Below are 5,365 nucleotides of genomic sequence, written 5' to 3' on the forward strand. Positions count from 1 at the left end.
TGTTATCACGTGGTGAATAAGTTTGGCAATTTTTGTAGCTTATTTTTATAGACACTGAGAAGCCATTTGAGGAGAAATTCACATATTCATGCATAGATTGAAGAGCTTGTTCAACTTTATTATCTGTTGAAAGCAAAGGAGGAACTGACTTAATCTCAGCATGGAATATTTTATGTGACTGTGGAAGGGAACAAAAAACTGCACCTAGTCTAAGCGCTGAATCTTATATTACATTACTTTTTGCCTATTTATACCTGAAACTTAATTTTTAAAAAGCTTCTTTTACAGACACTGAAATTTCTTAATTGTTTGACTAAGTAAATACTGCATTGGTCATAACATTTTGGCTGAGTTGCATTGCATCATCATTAAAAATTGACCACGCATTATGCTTCCTCATGCTACTCCTCAGTTGTGAAATTTGGGATACATAATCATACATCTTAGATTTTGGCCTACAAAATGTGCTTTGAAATATGTGCAGATAATTCCTCAAATAGTTTTTTTCCTTGTCTCAGGGAGCATAAAATGTATTTTTGGGATTTACAGATGGAGCCTGCCTGCTTTCTTCCTCTCGAATTGTTTCTAGAAAGCATTATTTACATTCTCTGCAAAATATCAGGATGATTTCCAAACAGTTTGATTGATTATTGCTGACTGACATATAACATCTCCCTGTGTAGCAAATTGATTTGTCTTAAATGTGTCTTGAAGTGTTAATGTGCATCAATTCTTTGAAACAGATACATAGTGTGTCCTAAAAAATACATGGTTTATTTGGTAGCAGAAAAAAAAGCGATTTTCTGCTTCCATATTTGCCTAATCTCAAAAAAGGGCTGCCTTATGTTCTAAAAATGGGTATTATATCCATTTTCTGTGTGCATCTAAATACAGTTTCCTTAACATCAACCTCTTGTTAATTAGTATGAGATTGTATGTCTTAAATCTGTACAATAGGTATATACTGTTAACAGGGGCGGACTGACAACTCATGAGGCCCCCTGGGCAATAGGGGATCATGGGGCCCCTGTATACTCACCCACACTCAAACCACACCAAAAAAGCCTATGAAAGGTACCAGTGGCATCTCATGGGGCCCCCACCACTGCATCTGACACCGGGCCCTCAGGCACTGCCCGAGTTCCCGAATGGTCAGTCTGCCCCTGATACTGTATTATCTCTTTAATATATAGTCTACGTTATTTATAGTTAAATCTGCCCTCAAAAATAGTGACTCCTCCAAAACAGGGTGCAATAGCTGTGCTGGCAGGTGCTTTCATTTTTTTCCATCTTTTGCATGGAAAAACAATATTTAAATGTAAGGTGCAAACTGCTTACTTTTTAGTGTCCAGAACAAAGATACTGCTATACAATTTCCTGTTGTAAAATGCCTGCCTGCGCTATACCTCCAAAAATGGCAAACGGTCCACACCGATTTGTTCGTTGTGTTGGTAAACTGTATGGTTTTGTGCATTTCTTATTTCCAGATGTGAAAAGTCTGCTTAATCTGCTGTGGTGGAGACCTGATTGTTATTTCCATCGTCAGTGTCCGAAAAATACAATATTTTTTTTGATTGGTTATTGCCCACTCAAAATCTAAGAATTTGCAACCTGTGGATTTCTAGCTGTGGTGCAAACCTGATACTATTTATATCCTCGGTACCAACAAAAGACATTTTTTTTTTGAAAGATAAATGCCTCATCAAACTCTCAGAAATTGCAGCTTTTAACTAAGGTACAAAAGAAAAAGGAAAAAACACATGGATGTGCCACAATAAACATACATTATTAAAACATAAAAACAGTACAATGAAAAATCAAAGTTATCCAGATGGCTACACGCCAAAAAAAAAAATCATCTGTTTTTATTGAAGGTGATAAAGCACCATAATGCAGCAAACAGACGCTGTGGGGACAGAGGGAAAATCTACGTATTTTGCACTCTGCCAAAGCTTACTCCCACCTGGAGCAGAGGCACATCCTCTGATAAAAACACAGTAGTAATGCACTCACATGTCATCATAAAAAAGAGCACTTGTAAATGACCACCATTCAGGGAGTAATACGGAACTGATTTGAAACTAAAAAGCATGTAAAAGTGTGTAAACCCAACTATACAGTATATGTGTAACTGCGATAAAACCTGCTTTAACCTCCCTAGCAGTATGATTATCTCAATATTTCTGTGCTGAAAGCGGTACATTTTTTTGCATGGAAACTTAGTCTCTCCATCTTACATTGGGGCCTAGTAAAAATACTTACATGGTGTATTGTGTGTGTTTCTGACTCAACTGCACCAAAATAAACTGAATATTTTTTAGCTAAACAAAATCTTCATCATCTCTTCCTCTGACATAATGAGCAATTACAAATGCTTGCTTAATGGGTGCTGAGTCTCTACAATATTTAGGGGCTGCCATGTTTGCAATATTATACTCTAATTGTTTTGTTTGTTTTTTTTTGTGGAAAAGCTTGACTCAAACTGCTTGCATGCTCTCCAACTACTGTGTGAAAATATTTGCTGTTGTTTCTGAGACATGGCATTGTGGTTTTTTCTTGTTTGACGTAACAACTGCCTCAGCTCTGCAATGTGGGTTTGTGGTTTGTACACAATATGTGTATTACTGAATAGGAGATCACAATAAGCTATGGTCTGTGACTCCTTTTGCCCCTGTTTGGCAATTTATACTGTATGATGTTGATAGCTTTAGATTTTTTATTTTAAATTATATACCTTATGATAATTTTTTGCTGTATTGTCCATGCTGCATGGAATGCTTGGTTATTGCTGCTACACAAATAATCAAATGTTTGGCAAAATCTATATTGCAGCTATAGAAAATCCTGTAGTATAATAATAATAATAATAATAGGTAAGTATAACTGAGGTGGATTAGGGGTCCTGTATGGGCAAGGTGACAGTGTCTCTTTAAATAAATACAATATACAGTAGGATACCATACTTTATAAAAAAAAAAATAGAATAAAAACAAAATCGGCACTCTCCCCCCTCGGCACTCACAGATCCCACTCATCGCACCGACCGCACTGCTCACCTCTCCATCCCGCACCAGACTTGCAGCACTGGGGACGAGGAGACACTTTCTGTACCGGCAGAGGAGCCCAACACCCGCCACCGTGGACTATGCCGAGGACTCCGCTGTCGCTTTATACACCATGACAACCCTGAAGACGGACAGCGAGCATAACAATAATACCTGGAAGAAGAGGTACGTACCTTCTTTGTCAGTGGTCTACCAATAGACATCAAACCCAGAGAACTTTATTTACTATTTCGACCATTCAAGGGTTATGAAGGATCATTGATCAAGTTAACCTCAAAACAGCCTGTAGGCTTTGTTACCTTTGACAATAGAGCTGGGGCTGAAGCTGAAACAAATGCCTTAAATGGCATCAGATTTCATCCAGAGAACCCACAGGCCTTAATGCTAGAGTTTGCCAAGGCCAACACAAAAATGGCCAAGAACTTAATTAATGGCTACACCTAATCCCACAAACCTGCACCCTGCACTTGGAGCACATTTCATTGTACGAGATCCATATGACCTAACAGGTGCTGCACTTATCCCAGCTTCACCAGAAGCCTGGTCTCCCTATCCACTGTACACTACAGAGCTGGCACCAGCAATCCCACATGCTGCTTTTACATACCCAGCAGCAGCTGCTGAAGCCGCAGCCCTCCATGCACAGATGCATTGGTATCCTCCATCTGAAGCCACTCAACAAGGATGGAAGTCCTGCCAGTTCTGCTAAAAGCTCTTTAGATTTTTTTCCTCTCCGTGAAGTAATGTGCCAGAAATGAAAAAGTGTTCGTAAAACATTGTACTTCTCCTGATGCCTCTGAATGTTTGGCCAAGCCTTCCAAATGTGGAAGTGTCATGTCAATCCTTTTCAGCTTCTTCAGATGAATTATTTAGCAATCTTTCTGTGGAAAATGCGCCTCTGTGGGTAAATTTTTGCCCAAATGGAGCAACAAGAATTGACTCTTGAAACCATGGTAGAAGACATGGTGCTTTGCTTGACCATGTTCTACATTCTGTAATGCTATGGATCTTCCTTCATCGCATGTTGACTTTCTGCCATGAATTAGCTATTTAAGTATGTGTGCTTGTTAAAATCTATTGCTTGTTTACCAATTGCAGCTGGTCCACTTTGTGACCCTGAATCTAGTCATGCAGTGATGAAAACTTGGCTTAATGTACTGCTTGGTCTACCACCTCAAATTCAAAGAAATGCAGTTCAGCAGTAAAAACCGAACTCTACTCCAATATTCTGTTTCTGTGTTTTTTTTGTTTTTCATAGGAGTCTGTACTTGCCATATAATGCAAACCTATGGGGAAACAAAACAAAAGTACCAGTATTTTTGTAACTTGTTTAATAAGGAGATATTTATGCATCATTTGTTTTGTGTGATATTATTAAAAGAATATATTCTGTCCTAAGTTAATGTTCAGTTAAAGAGCTCAAATCTGTATGGTTTGTCTGCTGTACTTATGAACAGTTGTGCAATTTGTGTTTTGTTGCAGCCTACTGCTTGGTATTGATGTACTTTCAGTATTATGAAAGGTTTCTGCTTGTATGGAGAATGAGTTTCTCTATTGATTGTTCTAAAAGAATGTGATACTGGATAAAATATAATATATTTAAAGTGTGAATTGTTTGAAACTATTGTTTCTGGCAAATTAAATAATTGAAAACTGAAAATTGAAAAAAAAAAAGAATAAAAACAAAATCAACAAAAAGAATATATCAAAGGAAAGGGAGGAGTTTATCAGGGAGTTAACTGAGAGTTAATACAGAGCTAAATAGTAACACATTTTATTAAAACTATGCATTTTTCTATTGGCCATTGAAGAACACAGCTTGATGATAACTGGGGGCCCTGTCTGGTAGGCTGTGTGGGATGACCCAAGCCCTGTCAGGTAGGCCCTGAAGAATAAAAAGAAAGTGATTGCATTTTTTTATGTTGCAGAATATTTGCACACATGTTTGTCAAAACTATATTTTCAGGAAAATATACACTAAAATTAATTTTAATTCACACAAACACAATGTAATCCCCATTTCTGTACAAAATAGAAGGTGAAGTAAATAGATACCAGATACTGTATATCAAGATTTAAAACTGCATGCACCCACAATATGACTAAGCATAACAGTAATCAGAATGATTGATAGGTGACACTTTAAATGCCTTTACAGCTCATCAGTTTATAGTTAACCATAAATGAGGGAGCTAGAATTCAAGTTCTTTTTCTGGATTGTGTTTCTATATATAACGAGTAGCACAATCAATTACATATAAGTGTATTCTGCTCATGCATTTGCATTTGTTTTTGTGTGC

At 37.4% G+C, this 5,365-nt stretch overlaps 1 pseudogene; it reads left to right on the forward strand.

The window, feature by feature from the left end:
* The first annotated feature begins 3,052 nt into the window (after positions 1 to 3,052).
* On the forward strand, positions 3,053 to 3,922 carry LOC149468216 (RNA-binding protein with multiple splicing 2 pseudogene; annotated as a pseudogene).
* The last annotated feature ends 1,443 nt before the right edge of the window (positions 3,923 to 5,365 follow it).

This window comes from Staurois parvus, unplaced genomic scaffold, assembly GCF_062004578.1.
Source record: "Staurois parvus isolate SC_StPar_1 unplaced genomic scaffold, SC_StPar_1.0 ptg000090l, whole genome shotgun sequence".
In the NCBI taxonomy this organism is placed as follows: Eukaryota; Metazoa; Chordata; class Amphibia; order Anura; family Ranidae; genus Staurois; species Staurois parvus.